Below are 20106 nucleotides of genomic sequence, written 5' to 3'. Positions count from 1 at the left end.
GCTTCTGTTGTGATGAAGGACAGCTGTCAGTCATCCAGTGTTCAACTCTCAGGACTATAAACTCTCCCAGAGCACTGGAGCATGGTGCTGCTGATGCAAAGTGCCTCTCTATGGAAATCATCTGACTCCAGCAGGACTTGTTTAAAAAAAGTTTTTCACAGCATATTTAGCATGTGATACACATGAACCCTGTAGAATTTATAGACAGTTAACAAATGGTCTTTGAGCGCAAAATCTCCAACGGGAGATTGATAAACATTGAGAGCGACTGTAAAATTGACATGCAGTTGTTTGCACTAAAGGAAACTACCATCATTTCATGTGGCTACCATATCGGCGCCAGCTGTGGTCTCAAGGCTGGAGATGACCAACAAAAAAACTCTGTTTCTGATGACAGACTCTGTAGACTCTTCGTTCCCATCCTGTGTCCCCCATCCTGGATTCCAAACACCTTTGAACGCTTATCTCCAAGGCTGAGGTCGAACGGCGGGTCTAGTCCCAGCCCATGCTGCAGGACCGGATGTGCTGTCTACACCGACTTACTCTCACCCCTTACTCATGCCTGTTTCTTGTCATGTGCTTCTATGGTGTATTAAGATTCATGTGCTTTTGTGCTGAGGTGGATTTTTTTCTGTCCTCAAACTGTTCACCCATCAGGAGCTCAGTCTGGGTGGAGCTTTTTTCTCCTTCTCTCGCCTCATGTTGTGTATCCGTTCTTTAAGTCTGACGTCGTTAGCCATGTCTGGGCCCAAACTCCGCTGCAGGTCCTTAAGTCAAATGATCACTGCAGTATTACTGAGAGTTGAAATACTTTATAAATTCTTTCATCTTTAATAAAATGATCAGTGTGGCTGCTCTACCAGGTATAACAATTAAATTTAACGTCCGGGCATCCATGAAAACAGAATTTATATTTAGACTTCCATCTAAATATATTACACCATGTTCTGACTGAGAGATTTATGAAACAAATTAAAACGTACAGCTCTGCTATCACTTCCAACATAAATGAAGACAGGAAAGTAAACAGCAGTGACGTTTGTAGGGTTACTGAAGTTGGACTACCTGGTATATAATGATGTGCTACGTGATCGCTAGCACGACAAAGCTATGTTAGCATAACATAAACAGTGAAGCTGGAGGACGAACGCTAACGGAGGACTTTTTTCCACTCGATAAAAGTTAATGTGAGGGTTCCCAATGGTTAGGGGCAAATGCAATCGCATGGCAGGATGCTGTAAAAGGACTAAACGTCAGTCCAGTGTTGCCAACTTAGCGACTTTGTAGCTATTTTTAGCAAGTTTTCAGACTCCCTTAGCGACTTTTTTTCTAAAAAGCGACTAGCGACAAATCTGGCGACTTTTTCTGGTGTTAGGGAAAAATATAACTCGACCCCTACAGTGAGGGGATGTGAACGCTGTATGAATTTGAACAGATGTGTTAGAGCTCACCTTTATCCTCCTGTATCATCACCATCATTGACACTGAATGAGGGGACATAATCATAATTATAAGACTTTAGAACAAACAGGAGAATCAGTGCCAAAGAGCACCGAAGGTTTTATAATCAATGTTGACTCAACAATGTAAACAAACACTTGTTCAGTTTTTGCTCTTTTGTTGTGAGTTACTTACCTCACTTTGTCACTGCAGAATGATGTCATGGAAATTTCATTAACAGTCCACAGACACGATGAGATGTAGCCAACACCTTTTAATTCCCAAGCAGGTGAGAGAGAGAGGACATTCAGTGGGGCACTGAAACGCAGTCTCTAAGGCTACGTCCACACTAATGCGCTTTCATTGGAAAACACATCGTTTTCTCTCTGTTTTGGCGTCCCATCTACACTGAGACAGCGTTTTCACTCAAGGAAAATGCTGCGCTCTCGAAAATGCATACATTTGAAAATGGTGTGTTCGCATCATGTGCGGACAGCGAAAACAGAGACTTTCTAAAACGATGATGCATGTTAGTCATGTGATGCAGTCATTTGACCAATTAAACTAAGATAGCGGAGGGCATTATACAGCAGTTGTTTTGTTTGCTCTATTAAGACTAATATCAGTCTGTACATGCTCCAGATTGCTTTTCTTCAAATTCTTTAACTCTTACTCGCTTTTGCAACTTTGTACTTTTGTGTTACTCGCAGCAACAACTCCACCTCCTTGTTAGTCCATTTAAAAAACTCTGTGCTTTTCCTCAACATTTTGCCGTGACGTTTAAAGAGCTGGAAAGTAAATACGCGGCAGACAGAAATGAAGCAGGTCGAATCTTCTTGCGTTTCACACATGCGTGGACCCGCAACTCTGTGAAAACGACTGAAAACCCTAGTGTGGACGTGAAGTGTTTTCAGATGAAAACACCGTTTTCAAATCTATCTGGGCTAGTGTGGACGTAGCCTGAAGATGAATGGCACAGCCCTCTTTAAATACAGTCAAACAGTTGTTGTTCTCACCCTTGTCTCGTCCGAGAGAGAGAGAGAGAGAGTTTAGAACTTTATCTCCTCTTCCAGTGTCACATAGAGACTGCTCCTTGCCTCTTCTCCCCATCCTCAAAGACCTGATTAACAAAAGACTTCACCACCTGTTGAATTCTCCCCCTCTGGGTGTCACCAACTTTCTCACGATGTCTGACTTTGTGCAATAGAGTAAAAGCTGAATGCTTCCCCACATGTGAACCTTGAAGTGACCCAAAAGTGATATTACTAAAACATGTGACAAATTCATAAAATAAAATAAATTTCCAGCACATTTCCACTCTTTGGATTACTCTGCTAATCACATCAATAACAGACTTTTCTTTTCTGACATTCTGTATATATTACATCAACATTTTTGTTCATCTCCAATCATCCTCATAGCCTAAACTTCCATATGCAAAGGATAACAATAATGATAAAAAGAAAAAACTTCCCAAAAATGTCAAATTACACATGGAAACATGATGTTCATTCATGAGAAACTGTGGCTAAGATAACTGGCGTACTAGAAAAGCAGTGGTAGTTCTGACTGCTGGTATACCACAACTTTATGCTTTCAACAGCTATCATTAAGCGACCTAGTTTGTATGAAGCTTATCTGATATTTATATAGTGATCCTCCAGCTTCCAACTGTATTACCCTTCCAGGACCTGAAGCTCAGTAAAGCGCCCCTCCGACAGCCAAACCCATCTGTTCTCTGATTGAATTGTTAAATTTGTGATTGACATGACATTGACCAATTAGCTGAAAGGAAGAAAAATCGGGTCAAAATTTGTAAGTTGAGAGTCACACACATGAGCGCAGAGATTTGCACATAGTTTTTTGCTTTATATCTGTAACCAGACCTCAACAAACAAAAATTATAACTCGTGTATATTTTTGACACACACACAAATTTTTATCTGTAGATGCACAAACATGAAACTTTCACATATTTTGGTTTACAAGGTTACAAAACTCAGTTCACAACTATGCATTTGATTCACAAGTACAAAATATTTATGACCACAATTTGAGCCCATAAATGGCCTTCATCCCTCCAGTAGAGTTCACAGTCTTAGGCTATGTTCAAGCTGCAGGTCTTAATGCTCAATTGCGATTTTTTTGTCTGGTTGTTCACACTACAAATAAAATGTGACATCAAACGCACTCTACTGTGAACGGTTCACGGCCCTCGAATCGGCCCGCATGAGCAAAAGAAGACGTCACACACAACGCGCTCTGTTTACGGAAGTAAAAATGGCGGCTACAGAGCTAGTAGGTGTTGTTGCAGCAGTCTATCAACTTTTGCACAGCCAACAGAATTTTACAAATTAATTAGAGAATGAAGGACACTGAGAAAAAAGAGAGCTTGTGCTTTAACAATGGCCTTGTTTGGAGCAGTGGCTGCTACCTCCGTGTTGTTTAGCTTGAATAGAATTGTCTCCCCATATGCTAATAAAGTCGAAAACCTCAGTTTTTGTCCATTGACTCGCTCCGTCTCCAGTTTCCGCTGTCATGCTTTCTCGTTTGTCTATTCTGGCGCTGATAATTGGCACCTGTCTTGTGTCAGTGATGTAAAAGACGGATTTAATGCAACATGACCATTCACACAGCAGTCGCTTTCTAAAACGTCAGATATGTATCGGATTCAGTACCACATACGAAAGTGAACTAGATCGGATTTGGAAAATATTGGATTTGTGCTTTCTGTCATACCATGATCGGATATGAGTCGCTTAGGGTCAAAAAAGTTGGATTTGATGCACTTTCGCCTGCAGTGTGAACGTAGCCTTAGTCTTGCTGTTCAGTGCTGGCTCAGTACCGTTGTATGTTTGTGTCCTTTGTCAATATATATGCATCTTTGTATGGAGTGGATCAGCCAGTTTATCAGAGCATCAAACACAAATATATCTGATTTTTCTATATTTATGAATATAGTCTCTAAAAATGTAGGAAATCACAAAGTCTTCATTTACACTGATGCATATTAATTAACATTTACATTTCTGTAAATTGGATCCACTCTGTTATTCTCAGATTTTGATATCAGAAAAAGTCCCAAGTCTCTTTGCTTAGGTTGCTGCCCCCGCGACCCGGCCTCGGATAAAGCGGATGAAGATGGATGGATGGAAAAAGTCCCAAGAAATCAAAGTCAAAAGTTTTACATTCCAAATAAATTATTCATTATTTAAATGTGATGCACTGTAATATTTTCAGTTTTCACATGAGCTGACAAAATGATACAAACAGTGAATGATTTTGTTGAGTTTGTTTGTCTCAGAGTCAGAGAGCCGTGTCTCTCTACAGTCAGAGGTTTTTGTACGGCGCCTCAATGAGTTTGTATCACTGTGGTACACGTTCGGTGGAGGAACCAGACTGGATGTTGGAAGTAAGTCAAAAACAAAGTTACTTCTATGCCCTTTTTCTCTTTCATTTAATTTTCTTTTCTTTAATTTCATTTAATATGAAAGGCTAGGAAACTTTTTGTGTAACTGATTAATTATTTTATTCATAAATTTTGTCCTAAGAAACAAAGTCAGCTTTGGAAATGAATATTCAGACACTCAGGACAATTTCCAATGAAAATCTGGGATGTTTCATATTATTCATTATTATTTGTAGTTCTGATGATAAAGTTGCATTTTGAGGGCTTGTAGGTTTAGTTCAGTCTGACAGAGTCAGAGAGCCGTGTCTCTCTACAGTCAGAGGTTTTTGTACGGCGCCTCAATGAGTTTGTATCACTGTGGTGGACTTTTGGTGGAGGAACCAGACTGGATGTTGGAAGTAAGTTAATTAAACTGTGTTTATTATTAAATATTGTATCATTTTATTTAATAACTACTTGTTAGGCTGCTTAGATGAGAGAAAAGTATTTTTTTAAAATAATTTAGTGTTTGATGTTTGTCCTTTTTACTGGACTAATTCAGATGAGCTCTGCGAGTTTCTCTTGTTTAATCTACATTTCTGTCACAGTAAAATGTAGACAAGAGTAAACTTCATCATCTTATGATTAGTTTGTAAATTTCCACCACATCAGCTGCTGTTTGGATGAGTTAAAGTTTGCTTTCTGATGTTTTTATCGTGTCAGATGTTTCAGATTTAGTTTGAAATCATGTGAGCTGTTCAATAACATTTCAAATCTGTATGAATGAGTAGCTGCTCTGTGCTTGTGTCCACTCATTTCTTCAGTCATCCATGATTTAGACTTCTAATCATTTTAAAGCTTCTGCTGTAAATGTTTCCACATCTGCTTCTTTTATTTCCAGTGTAGTTTGAACATATTTCAGCTCAAACTGTGTGATGATTCTCTCTGTGCTGATATGCATGAGAGGTTTCTTACAGGGAAGTGAAACAATGTGTGAGTGAATGACTGGTGGAGCAGAAAAAACACCTGACAGAAACTTCTTAACGGAGAAATTCAAATTGTGGTTCCTGTCCTCTAAGCTGATTGGTGTTTCCTAGGTGATACCCGCCCCGCCCTGAAGGTGCTGGGTCCCTCCAACAAGGAGCTGGAGCAGGGGAAGGCCACGCTCATGTGTGTGGCCAACAAGGGCTTCCCCTCAGACTGGAGTCTGTCCTGGAAGACGAGCGACAGCAGTGGCAGCAGCAGCATCAGAGGGGAGGAGAGCAGGACTCCTGGAGTGCTGCAGAATGACGGCCTCTACAGCTGGAGCAGCACCCTGACGCTCACTGCAGACCAGTGGGGGAAGGTGGGCTCTGTGACCTGTGAGGCCACCCAGGGCTCCCACACTCTGGTCTCAGAGATACTGAGGAGAGACCAGTGTTCCCAGTCCTGATGTCAATCACTGAGTCTTTGATGTTGATTTTCTTCTGTCTCTTTGTTTCTTTGTGTTTACAGATTTAAAAAATAAACTCATCAAACAGTCATGTTTCCATCTCATAATGACAACAATCAGAGCAACAATCTCCTCTAGTTTCATCCTTTTGTGTCTGTTGTAAAGCTGATATTTCAAACTCTTAAAAGAATAAAAATGTAACGAGGACACATGTTCTTTGACTCTGTGAGTTTAATAAATGCACATTAAAAAATTAAGATTTTGTAATATTTGTAAAACCAGACCAAAATAAAAATGTAAACAGACACATCAAGTGTAATGTGCAGTGAAAATGGTTAAATATATTTTTTAATCCACATATTAAATATTTCTCTATAAGCTGTTGAGGTCATGTCAACCATAGATTATCTGTGTGCTCTTCATAATTTCTAGTCTCAAAGCTGTTTTATGATCTACATTTTAATCTGATCTAAAACCTAATAAGTAAAATTAAAGAGCAGGGTGTCATCTGTATGTTTAAACAGAGATCATTTAAATCAAGTTCAAGTGAAGATTTACTGAAGTTTGATTAATGAACTATTTGACAGTGAAACTCTGATGAAGCACCAAAGCAGAGAAGAGTCTAGAAGCTGGTGGTGGCAGAGGTGAAGCAGGTGGAGACTTAGCTGAGGATCTCTAATTGTCAGGATGAGGTGGAGATCAGGAGTCTGAGAGTTAAAGCACACAAAACAGAGGCTGAGTAACTCACAGAAGGCAGCGAGACAATAACTGGACTCACATAATGACGACAGAATTGAGCTCGACAGTGGACATGATGTTAAAAACAGACTAACAGAACAAACACAGGAATGCAGGCAGATGAGAGACTACAGGTCTGCTTTAATCAACTTATATAGAAGTTAATCTCTTCTAGTGTTCACAGCAAAATGAGAGAAACTCACTTCACTAAACCTCTTAACACAAGAAAAAGTCCACGGTCTGTCAGGAGGACGCTTGCTGGTTTTACATCTGACAGAGACAGTCTGTCCTGGAACAAAAGACTGAGTCGGCACTTTTTCTCCCAGTTAATAATAAAGAATATCAGAGTTATTGAAGTTACAGCTTTCATGTTTCATGCTTCATGCACGACATTCACAGTGTTGGTTTTTGCCCAGTTTAGGTATTTGTGTCTTAGTCCTGTTTTTCCTTTGCTTTGTATTTTTCATGCAGTCTCAATGAACGCCTCGCTTTCTGGTAAATTCCATCCTGTTTCCACGTGTCTGATTTTGGGTCCTTTCACTCTCCGCTCCACACAATCTGCTGCTGCAGATCGTGACATTATTGGAATTATTCATTGTTTTTTTTCTTTTTCTTTTGGCCTGTCCCGTTTGGCTCTTTTGCCATCAGAATTGTTGTCTAAAGGCAAAGAAAGATGCCCAACGGATTTACTTTACCAAATTGACCATCCCAGCCTTGCCGTAATGGTCCATTTGATTCACCTTTTATTGTTTATTTTATTTTCACTTGCTGAATACGGGACAGACTTGACTGGGGGAAAGAAGGGGAGAAAGAAAGAGAAACAGCTGAGAAGAGGGACGGGGGAGAAGGGCAAAAAACAAAAACCAACAGAATGGGCAGAAAAAAAAATACGTGTATCGATCACCTGGATCACCTGTTGAGAAAGAAAAAAAGAAAGGAAGCAGAAGAAAACAAGAGTAATAGAATAAACAACATCACAATGATATATGGGAATATGACAGTAAATACTAAATATTAAACATTATTGTGCAGCACATAAGATCAACAGAACACAGTGTGCTTTGAGGTAGGAGCCAAAAAGGGTGTAGTTTGTGGGTGTGGTCACCCGTGGTACACCTGTGAGCATGGACGCGCTTGTTTTTTTAAAAGGTTCCTTCATGTAATGATCTGCTAGAGGGTGTGGGGGGGCCACAGCCCCGTCCTCCAGGGCATGAAGCAGGTATGGAGGAGATCAAAACTCCAGACATCCAGAGGCCCCCAGAACACAAGAGACCAAGGAAGACCCACAGAGGGGCAGCCGCGCCACTGTCCCAGAAAGAGCTGAGGAGAGTCCCAGATGAGGGTTCACCCAGCAGCCGCGGAGCAGAAGCCAGGGGGGTTGCAGTGACGTGCCCGTGAGCTCCGCCGGCAGCCAGCTGTGCCTGAGTGACCGAGCCCCAGGCCGAGAGGCCGGGGGCACCCCACCTCCAAAGTGGCCCGAGCGAGCCCCAGGATCCAGGCCCCGATAAGCGGCCGCCAAGGAGTGAGCCGGCGTGTACCTGGATGCCCATCCCCAGATACAAAGAACCACCAACGCACCGATGTCTGAGGGAGTCCGCCACTGGCAGGGGAACTGGTGGTGGGGGGAGATAGGCCTCCAAACCTTGGAGGGCCTGAGATGTCCCCAGAGAGGTGGCGTCTGATACCCAACCTGACATATAGACACAGACATACAGGCACACACAGACACAAACATCCATTCCCACCCTCATGCTCTCATGTGCACTTCACACTCAACCGACGTGGAGACAGACATAAAGAGACGCTGTACACACAATCACACTCCCCAAGCGTACTCTACAAACCGGGTCTAGGTACCCTTGCCCCTGGAGGCGGGAACTGCACCCAGACCCAGGTGGTGTTACCCTTTTCCCTGCGGTGGGGAGAGGCAGACCGCCCCGACTCCGCAGCAGCAGGGAGGCCCACACCCCAGACCGCAGTCGGACGGCCAACTCCTCCTCCCGGCCCTCCCGCTCCAGCAGGCCGCAGATAACGGGGGTGAGAGAAGACTCCAAACCTCCCCCCACCCGCTCATTGTAGTGTTGATGCATGTGTGTTCTAAGGTGCATTTAAAACCCAGGAGGGCATGGAGCTACCTGCCAGAGAGCAGCAGGTAAGCGCATAGTCCCTCCTGCTAGCCCTCAATGTCTACGTGTATTTAAAATTGAGAGGTGGGCAACGACGCCAGGGGTGAGGTGTACACCCTGATGGTAACTTGGACTCCGTGTATCGTGCCCACCCCCAAGATCCTATATGTATGTGTTATGAGAGTGTGAGTAATGTGAATGTCTAAGTTGTGGGATAAAATTGAGGCAGAGGCAGCCAGAAGGGGACAGAGGGGGGGGATAGCCTCCTCTGCACCCTGGTGACATACCCCTACTCCAAGGCCCTGCATGTGTGGGTGGTTGTGGTGGAGCGGGAAGAGGGAGGCAGCTGGAGATGGGGAGGGAAGGTAGGGAGGGGCAGGTGACCCCTCCCTGGGGCCAGCTCCCCCGCTGACCCCAGTAGGCACCCCCATACTCCGCGACCCGCCAAGGAAAGGGGGCCCAGGCCCATCCAGACCGCGGCCCAGTGCAGCAGCGCCTCCCGGCCCCACAGAGCCCGGGACAGTCCACCCAACCCCACCACAGAGAAAACTGCGCCCACCCCCCCACCACTCATCTTCCAGACTACATGAGACAATAGACGCCCAGGCTGAGATCTTCCTCCACCTCTCCTGAATCTCCCCCTCCTGCAGAGAGTTCCTGAGGAGAGGAAAGCTCCTGCAAGATGTGTCAATCTCCCCCACCGGTTGAAGAGCCCCCCAGGTGGCTCGACACACCGGCGGCACCCTGCGCCAGGGCCGGGCCCCCATGCACCCACCCGCCCACAACCCTGGCAACACACCTACCAGGACCCAAGCCCCCAAGGCCCGGCAAGGGCCCCAGCCTAGAGACGGAGCGCCACCAGAACCTCACGCCCATCCCGGACCCACCCAGGGGCAGCCAGGCTACCAGGTCAGTAACCCACGTCCGTCAGCACAGACCCTCCCCTAGCCCCGCTGCACGAAGCCGCGAGGAAACAGTCACCTGAGAGCCAACAGAGCCCCCAACCGGACATGACCGCTACCCCGGGTTGAGCCCCCCAAGGAAGATGCCTCCGGGGAACCCCCTGACGCCCTAAGCCTGTCCCTACCCCCACACCAATCACAACATTGAAGGCAGGACCAGACTATGACCCCCCACTAGGTGATGGAGCCGATCAAAGGAGCCCAGAGCAATTGATCTGATGTGGTGGCAGAGGCTGTATCAAGACTAATGTAATCTAATAGATAATTTCTATATTGGTTAGAATTAAGATTGTTTTTATTTTTCCAGTTCATGAGGACAGTTTTCTTGGCTATGCATAGGGCAGTGAAGATCATATGGGCTATATTGTTTTCTGAAGTGACATTATCTAAGCTGCCCAACAAACACACTAAGGGGGAAGTTGGAATGTTACATTTCAGACACTTCGATAAGTCTTCACATATCTCGCGCCAAAACTTCTGCACTGGTGGACAGAACCAAAGAGCGTGAATGTAATTGTCTGGTGTATTGCTTTGACAGTGTGAGCAGTTGTTGGAAGATGTAAAGCCCATCTTGAACATCCGATGACCTGTATAGTGCACTCTATGTAGTATTTTGTATTGTATTAATTGCAGACTGGGATTTTTAATCAATTTAAAGGTTTTTAAGCAAATCTGAGACCAGAAGTTTAGGTCTAAGTTAACTGATAAATCCGCTTCCCACTTTGCAATAGGAAGTGATATTGATTCATCTGTTTTAGAAAGCATTCTGTAAATTTTGGAAAGTAATTTGGAGGTTTTAAGAGTAAGAAATTGAACCACACTTGGTGGTGTTTGTAGTTCAACTTGACCCGGTTTGAATTTCTTTTTTACTATGGATTTAATTTGTTGATATTCTAAAAATCTTTTCCTGTTGATCCCATATTGTGTAACTAGTCTGTCAAATGGGATAAATTCTGTTCCTTCTAATATATGTTCTAAATATTTGATTCCTTTACCACTCCAATCTGAAAAGTTTATCATATATCATCAGCAGAGCGTCTGTGCACCGTAACTTTGTTCTGTATACCTGTTAATGGATTAACTTGTTCATCACAGCACTGAGCAAATAATAATCAAGACAATACCATACTTGTATCTATACTGAATTGTGCTGTATTAAGTTGTTTTCTGGGAATGTTTAAAAACTTACAAGATATTCAAAATGTTTATTTATCAAGAGTATTAGTGGCACTGCATACAAACATTTTGAAATCATAAAATATAAGCTTTTTAAATATAAACTTTTCTTTTATAATGTAATGTTTTTATAATATAAGCTTTTTTCTGACATTATCAAACAAAGATTAATAAAAATAAAATGAAAGGAGTTGTTACATTTACTCTTAAAAGTTTTTTTTTATCAACAATGATATTTACACTGTTTTTTACTCTTTTAAGCCAAGTTGATGAGATTTTTCAGTTATCTATATTTCAATATTTTCAAGCTGAGTTCAAAGGTCATAGCTAAGCTTTTTTCAATACACGGCCCAGCTTTCTTTATCATCATTTTTCAAGCAAGAGGAGATTCTCTAGACTTTCTTCCACTTTTCCTTACTACGCAAAAAATGATGGTAGTTGTTTAAGAGATAACAGCGAGTATCTGTCAGTGTGTGTGTGTGTGTGTGTGTGTGTGTGTGTCCTCAGTGAACTGTATCAGTCTCTGCAGTATCTTCCAGCTGCAGCAGTCACTTCAGTTTCTGTTCAGTCTGACTGAGGGAGGTTTTTGTACGACTGTTTTTCACTGTGTGAACACATACTGACTGTTGATAACATGAAAACTCTGACAGTAATAAACTGCTGCATCTTCAGCCTGGACTCCACTGATGGTCAGAGTGAAGTCAGAGTTTGATCCACTGCCTGTAAAACGATCTGGAATCCCTGATTCTCGATTGCTAGTGTAGTAAATGAGACGTTTAGGAACTCCTCCATCTTTCTGTTGGTACCAGGCTAAATAGTAGGTGCCATGAACATTCTGACTGGTCGTACACTTGATGCTCACAGTTGCTCCCACAGCAGAGCTCACTGCTCCAGGCTGAGTCACTGTGATCTGTCCTCTGGACTCTGAGGACACAGAGACAAAAACATAAAGCAGCTTCATGGTTTTGTGGGCTTCATTTCAGAGGGACAGATGTTGATAGAGGAGAGGAGTTTGATTCTCTGGACTTTACCTGTGAAGCAGCAGCAGAGGAGAGTCCAGATGAGGACGCAGATCAAAGTCATGTTTTTGATGAGGAGGATTTCTGTGGCTTCTGTTGTGATGAAGGACAGCTGTCAGTCATCCAGTGTTCAACTCTCAGGACTATAAACTCTCCCAGAGCACTGGAGCATGGTGCTGCTGATGCAAAGTGCCTCTCTATGGAAATCATCTGACTCCAGCAGGACTTGTTTAAAAAAAGTTTTTCACAGCATATTTAGCATGTGACACACATGAACCCTGTAGAATTTATAGACAGTTAACAAATGGTCTTTGAGCGCAAAATCTCCAACAATAATATGTTATATTTGCTTCAGTTGTTGGCTGTTGGGTGAGATAAAAAGCATCCAAACTTTATTTTGTTGTTTTTCCTGATATCACAGGGAGGCTGACAGAAATTTATGTCTAAATTTGTGTTTGAAATTTTTACCTACTTGCTGTTGATAAACCAGTTCCTTCAATGATTTTTCTTTGTATGATCTTCACAGTAAGTTGTGGATAAACTAAATTTTACATGAATAAAAATTCTTCTGCATCATCTTCCTTGGTTTCAGATTAAGGTTAATTGTATAGTAAATATCTCTGTTTATGCAGAAAATTGTTTTAGTGAGTTGTGTTTGTAAACGAATTCTGGCCAACAAGGGCTTCCCCTCAGACTGGAGTCTGTCCTGGATCGTTGACGGCCGCAGATGCAGCAGCATTGATTGTGAAGTGAGCAGGAGCCCCGGGGTGCAGCAGACAGTCCTGAGCTGATTCACTGGGGACATGACGTTGTGTTGTTGTTGTTGTTTAAATTTGCTACAGCTCTCAGTCTGCAGTCTTTTTCAATCTCAGTCTCTTTATTCTTCATCTCTTTGTTGCCTGTTTTATGAACTTGTCTCAAGATTTTACAACAATAAAGATTTTTCAACAGAACATGTCCTGTTATTTCTGCTGTTTGTTATATATGTATATAAATACATTAACATGGATTTAAAAAAAAACAAAAAAACATTTAACACATTTTATTAAACAACAGTTTTGATCTGGTTACAAACATACTGATTCATTGAAATAAATAAACTAGTTAAAAAAAAAGAAAAAAAGACATATATTGGATAAATCAACAGGCTAATTAGATTTACTGTGTTAACACAGTAAATCGTGTTTGTTTGTAAATAACTTGTATTCCTATGTATTATCTTGATAACAATGATAATGTTTGTAAATAAAAATATTATATTTATTAATCATTAATTTTCTCCCTTGATTTTTCACAGCTTATTAAAACTGATTATTTCAACATTTTAATGAATGAAGAAAATATTTTGTGTTGTCAAAAAGGTCGTACCAGTATTGAGATACAACTAATAAACAGCATCAAAGTAAACAATGAAGTAATGTTGCAATTTGTACATTTTCAGACTGAATACAAACTATTTTCTGCCTTTAATGAATATTTTTGATATCAGTATTAGCATTATTGCTATTTGATTGGGGATCAGCCATCTGAAAAGTGTTTGGAGACTCATTGTTTTTACAAGACTTTAAATATTTTTGACTTCATCAAAAATAAAAAAATAAAAACACTAATATTTATTTAATAGAAAACAAAAAAGTCCTGGTTTAAATTGATATGATTATGAGATTTGGATATCATTGCATTTTGTGAAAGTTGCCTGAAAAGCTGTGTGTGTGTGTGTGTGTGTGTGTGTGTGTGTGTGTGTGTGTGTGTGTGTGTGTGTGTGTGTCCTCAGTGAACTGTATCAGTCTCTGCAGTATCTTCCAGCTGCAGCAGTCACTTCACCTTCTGTTCAGTCTGACTGAGGGAGGTTTTTGTACGACGGCTTTTCACTGTGTGCGCAGTTCCCAGTAGCTGCTATCAAATCCACCCATACAGTAATAAACTGCTGCATCTTCAGTTTGAATCTGACTGATGGTCAGAGTGAAATCTTTGTTTGATCCACTGCCTGTAAAACGATCTGGAATCCCTGATGCTCGAGTGGTAGCATAGTAAATGAACAGTTTGGGAACTCCTCCATCTTTCTGTTGGTACCAGGATAAAAGGTTGGAGCTCCAAACATTCTGTCCAGTTGTACATTTTATGGTGACAGTTCCTCCCACAGCAGAGCTCACTGCTCCAGGCTGAGTCACTGGGACCTGAGGTTTAGACTCTGAGGACACAGAGACAAAAACATAAAGCAGCTTCATGGTTTTGTGGGCTTCATTTCAGAGGGACAGATGTTGATAGAGGAGAGGAGTTTGATTCTCTGGACTTTACTTGTGAAGCAGCAGCAGAGGAGAGTCCAGATGAGGACGCAGATCAAAGTCATGTTTTTGATAAGGAGGATTTCTGTGGCTTCTGTTGTGATGAAGGACAGCTGTCAGTCATCCAGTGTTCAACTCTCAGGACTATAAACTCTCCCAGAGCACTGGAGCATGGTGCTGCTGATGCAAAGTGCCTCTCTATGGAAATGAACTGACTGACTCCAACAGGGAGTTTGGTTGATCTGATGATGATTGTTCAAAACACATTTAAAGACTTTTAGTGAATCCATTGTTAGATTATAATATTATTTTATGCCATGTTAGACCCCTAATTAAAGATTGGGAATTATTATGTAGTTTTAGTTTGCATTATTCTCCTGAATTAGAAGAAGCTGATAACTATTGCATTAGTTAAACTGATTTGCATTACATTAGACTGCTGATTTATTGTGGATGAATGATATTGTTTTATGATGCATTATACTGCTGAGTTATGAGAAATACTGTTCGCAGAAAGTCATCGCCTTATTTGTCTGATTAGAAGAGAACAGAATATACTGGAGTTTTCTGCCCCATCTCAGCAGGAGCAGATAGACGGGGAGCCAAGGTCGTAGCTTAGGCGCTGTGTGAGAGAAAGCATGTGAATGTTTAGGTTTTATGATAAGGTGGAGGCACCAGAGGCTATAAGAGTTTGAGCAATGCTCCACCATTTTGAGATTTTGAGGCTGTCTGCATACAGTGTCCATCTCCCACGCGTGTGTTCATTAAAATCATCGTTTGACTCAACCCGGCCGGACCAGTGTTGTTATTGTGGTTTTTTCTCTTGTCTCCATCCCCAATATTTGAATCCGTAACAGTTTGGGGGCTCGTCCTGTGGTATTGGGGTGGAAGTTAGAGGTTTGGACGGTCCGAGGTTGTCGAACGGACAGGCACAAGCCAGTGGTCTGACGTGAGTGGGCATAAGCCGGCTTATCTAAAGGTAAGGCACTACCTGTTGAATTATTTCCAAAGTGTGCCAAATTGGATATGACTAAATTAAAGTCTACTCACTGAAATTACTGGTAGAGGGTCTGTTTTGATTTTGATGAGAATCACCGTGTGTGTTATGCAGTTAAAGTCGGTTAATGGTTAATTAATGGTTTAATGAGTGTTTAATGCAGTCGGAAACTGCTAGGAAGAAATATTGGGTTTTAGTCCCAGGATATTGAGTTAAAGTCTCAAGTAGTTTGGTAGGGAATTGGCTATGTGTTGTTCTAGAAATTAGGCCATAGGCTGTTCTGGAGGAAACAGATATTGGTTAATTGATTACAAAAAAGTTAACTTTCTTCGGTCGGACCCGTTATGATAAATTTGTCAAAATCGGTTAGGTGAAAATTATTATAGGACGGCAGTCGGAAACTGCTAAGAAGCGCATAGCCCGGGGGTTACGCCCCCTCCTGGCCGTGGACGCGCGGCTTTGACCTGTCGTCGAACAGGGTTAGTTCAGTTTGGCTTATCTGTGGGGTACAGGGCATCCTGAAATAAGCTAGGAGTTACCGAGTCTCCTCATCGTTGGAAACGGTGTCATGTGCTTTTTTGGACAAAGTTAAATTGAGTTAGGGACTTTAGAATTTAGGCCAGAGACTGTGGAAACAGATACTGGTTAATTGATTACAAAAAAGTTAACTTTCTTCGGTTGGACCCGTTATGATAAATTTGTCAAAATTGTTAGGCGCTGAATCTGTCAGGCCTGTCAGTGGTTGTAAATATAAGACGTCTTTGTAATATAAAATAATAGAGTTTTGTCTGAGCTTTGTGTGACCCTGTGTGTGACGACAGCGCACTGCAGCGCTGCGAGCTATTTTTAGACTGTGTGAGCATGCAAATGAGCTATGACGTGCACAGAGGACTTTTGTTGCTGTTTAGCGTGTTTTTGAGTTTTATAATTATGATTTGCAAATAATGATACATGCCTGTAATTAAAACGCTGATTTTGCTGATTATAATATTACCAATAAGGTTATGAATGACTAGGGTGAATGTTTGATGTTTGGCTGGGTTTTGATATAGAAGAGATAAATCGAGCATGATTAAGACCGGCACTTCAGCCGGCAGAGTAAGATTGTGATAAAAATGATATTAAATAAATCTCTCAGTGTGTTGATACAGGTGGCTACGGGCCTGGACCAACTGCCCCCACAAGCACAGCAGCCGAAGCAAATTATAGTAATGGAAACCACACTCAGCAAGAATCAGCAGCTGTGGAAAAGACAGCAGCTAGCAGAGAATTAAAGGAGAAATTAAGAGAAGCTTTTAAACATAAAATTGGGGCCAACAGACTTGTGGAGGTTGGGAAGGCGGCCGGAGCATCACAACAAAAGGTGAAACAAAACACACAAGCAGAGAAATGTGAGAGAGAGGCACATGTTAGAGAAATGCCTTGTTTGAGAAAAAAAACGTTAAATTAGCCAAGAAACAGCTTACATTCATGAACACGTGAAGATTTTCCAGCAAGTTTCAAGCAGTGAAACTTAACATACACCCGCCGTTAAAGAATAAAGTTTATCCACTACTAACAAATAAACTCTCTGGGTTTCAGGACAACAACTTAACTTGAAAAAAAGGCACTGGTCTTACCAACCAGTGATAACACGACAAATTTAGTGGTTAGAAAAGTCAAATTGTGACATGTTTTCTGCTGATTGATTAATACAAGTGATTACCAGATGAAAGAAAATTCCAATTTTTGTGCTTTTAAACACGATCTTAAGAATTTTAACATGTACCTGTGATGTCCTGTCAGCTTGGTGGGTCATGAGTGGATTATATGGTGAGAAAAAACAAAAAAAGGGGGAGAGAAGGCTGACACAGGGCCTGGTCCCGTTGTTTCTCCCCTCTCTGAATAACGCAGCCAAAATAACATCATTTTCCTGTTCGTTTGTTTTTGTTTTGTTTTTTCTCTTTATGCTTGATTACAGGCTGCTTTGCCGGAAAGCCGAGGCTGACCCTGGACTCCTGCTCTCCCCTACCATATTTGCTCTCTCCTCTACCATCTTTGATGTGACCCTGACCAAATGCTAAAGCAGCTGGACCCACAACAACAACTTGAAAATGTCAACAGTGCTGCAGGAAAATGATCTCATGCAGCAGAGACGGAGAGAGTTAAATCCAAGGCCCGTTTCACTACACGGGGAGATTTCCGTCAGCGTCTCTTCTTTCTGAGAAGACTGAGAAAGGCTTCGGGAACAGCACCATGCCGGACAGACGAGCTCTACAGAGGGTTGTGCGATCAGCTGAGCGCACCATCCGCTCCGAGCACCCTGACCTGCACTCAATCTACAGCAGGCGGTGCTGGACCAAGGCCAGGAAGATCGTGAAGGACCTCAGCCATCCCAACAACAGACTGTTCTCTCTGTTGCTGTGTACGTGACAAATAAAAATCTGAATTTGGAAAACGAGGCATTCGCAAAGCCACCAGCATTGTGCCTGATCGGACACACCCCTCTCACACACTCTTCACACTCTTGCCATATGAAAAAAGACAGCTTCAGCTGACAGAGCTGTGACGAGACGCCCATTAAGCCCAGATGAAAAGTGAGGCCGAGCAAAACAATGCTGACCTTAACCACTCTGCATCAAAGCTGTGCAGGACAGTGATGGACCAACAATGATCATCGGGCAGCAAAAAGGGCGTGCCAGAGACAGGAGGAGTAACTGAGGTCAGGAGGCACCTCAGAATGGACAAAACACCAGGAGAAAATAAGCTGAAGGCACAGGTGTCGGGGCTCGGCCAGGAGCTGAACTCTGAGAAGAGCCGAACAGCAGAGCCGTAAAAGGCCGTGGAGCAAAGCAAGGGAAACATCTATGGACTTCAATCTGACCTGTACGGAAAAGACTGAGGTTTCTGCCCTCAGTAAGAGCTCAAGGCATCAGAGCAGAAACTGACCATGGCTCAGGAGGAGCTGGCTGATAATCGAACCCATCAGGCTTGGAGTCCCAGACACAGGACTTGAAATCAGGCCGGAGCTTGCAGGAGCAGGAGGCCGCCAAACCTGACGAAAAAGCTCCAACAGCAGGAGCAAGCCCTGAAGGAGCTACAGAAGCAAAAGGGTCAAGTTAAGGAGGAGCAGAACAAGGAGAAGATGCAGGACACTGGAGAAAAGGACTGCCTCAACTGGGGCCAGAACCAGTATGGACAGAACTTTGAGCAGCAGCACCAACGGATGCAAACGGACTGAAAAGGAGGAGGGCAGGACCCAGGGCACGCTTCAGGCCGTGGTTTACCCAGAACACCAGAACAGGAAAGTGATGAACACAAACACCCACACAAACACACACATCTACATGCATTGACTCAGAATGAAGAGAAACACACATATGAACCTATACATTCGTTGACTGAGTGAGAAATGACACACACACGTGCAAAAAAATTGAAATGCTGATTCAATTCACTGAGAAGTGATACACACACACGCTGATGCAATGAAGAATGCTTTACTAACAAATGCTGCACACAAACATCCAAATACGGAGTCGGTTACAACAATAAGAAGCCATTGATTGTTTATTGGTTAAATGCATTTCATGCCACACAGAGGGCATTTGTGTAGATTTAGGAGACAGGGTCTAAAGTAGTTTGGTTGTGAAAACAATGTCTGTGCATGATGTCTGTGTATGGCTCAAGGCCTCCACTGAATTGTTTATTGTGCTTCACACAGCCTGATAAGGAGCAGTGGTACAGAGCGAAAATGATGAGTGAATGATGTGAGTTTTATTTCGGAGAGAATATGAAAAGGTTGTGTTGATTTGACTCAGTTGTTTAAGTTTCTGCCAAAGCAAAACATTTGTGTGCAACCAGTGTCCACTATTGAATTAAGTTAATCAAACATGTTTTTGTCAGTGCAAAAAGGAGTTACAGTGCCTGTATGCCTACACAATATAGTGTGTGAAGTTTTGGTTGATTTTTGGGTTTTGTTTGACACTAGGTTGATTCTATCAGTGAGGTTTGGATTGTTCTCTTTCTCTAAGAGAGAGAAAGAGGGTTTGATCTTTGGACATGTTTGCAATGGGCCCCAGTATCTGTTATTATATGAGTGTTTTATTGGTTACGTTTGTTTTTGCTTTTGTTACAGTGCACTGAGATAAGAACATCTGAGAGGTGTGATTCACCAGTGGTGATATTTTGGTATTTTGTGAGTTCCTGATTTAACAAATCAGCTCTTTAATCCAGGCCTGAGAGATTGAACTTTAAAGCGCTATAAAATATTCTTATTGAAAACAGTCGCAAAGTATTTTTTCTCCATGATTATAATGAGCTTGGGAGAAATTCACTTATATGGGACACTGATCGGATGAGAAGTCCTGAGCCTAAAAGGATTGCAGCGAGTCAATCCAGTCCTAAAAAAAGGAATTGTTTCCTTTAAAATGATGACGTCATCTTGCTGGTGAGGGAGGCTCGAATAGGTTGCGCGTGAGACTCCATTATCAGCAATATCTGGTATGAATGTGTGTGGAGGTATGCATGACTGGACTGTCACGGACTGACGACTAAAAGTTTT

At 42.3% G+C, this 20106-nt stretch overlaps 1 pseudogene across 1 annotated transcript; it reads left to right on the top strand.

Moving 5' to 3' along the window:
- The first annotated feature begins 3505 nt into the window (after window positions 1-3505).
- On the top strand, window positions 3506-6639 carry LOC146682419 (Ig kappa-b4 chain C region pseudogene; annotated as a pseudogene). The gene is made up of 3 exons (XR_014917738.1): window positions 3506-3560; window positions 4745-4852; window positions 5926-6639. The product of XR_014917738.1 is annotated as an Ig kappa-b4 chain C region pseudogene (transcript).
- Window positions 6640-20106: the final 13467 nt, after the last annotated feature.

This window comes from Copadichromis virginalis, linkage group LG22 (genome assembly GCF_057382275.1).
Source record: "Copadichromis virginalis isolate Kocher_CV1m ecotype Utaka linkage group LG22, C_Virginalis_male_GT1.1, whole genome shotgun sequence".
Lineage (NCBI taxonomy): Eukaryota > Metazoa > Chordata > Actinopteri > Cichliformes > Cichlidae > Copadichromis > Copadichromis virginalis.
This window is presented reverse-complemented; position numbering and strand designations above follow the sequence as displayed.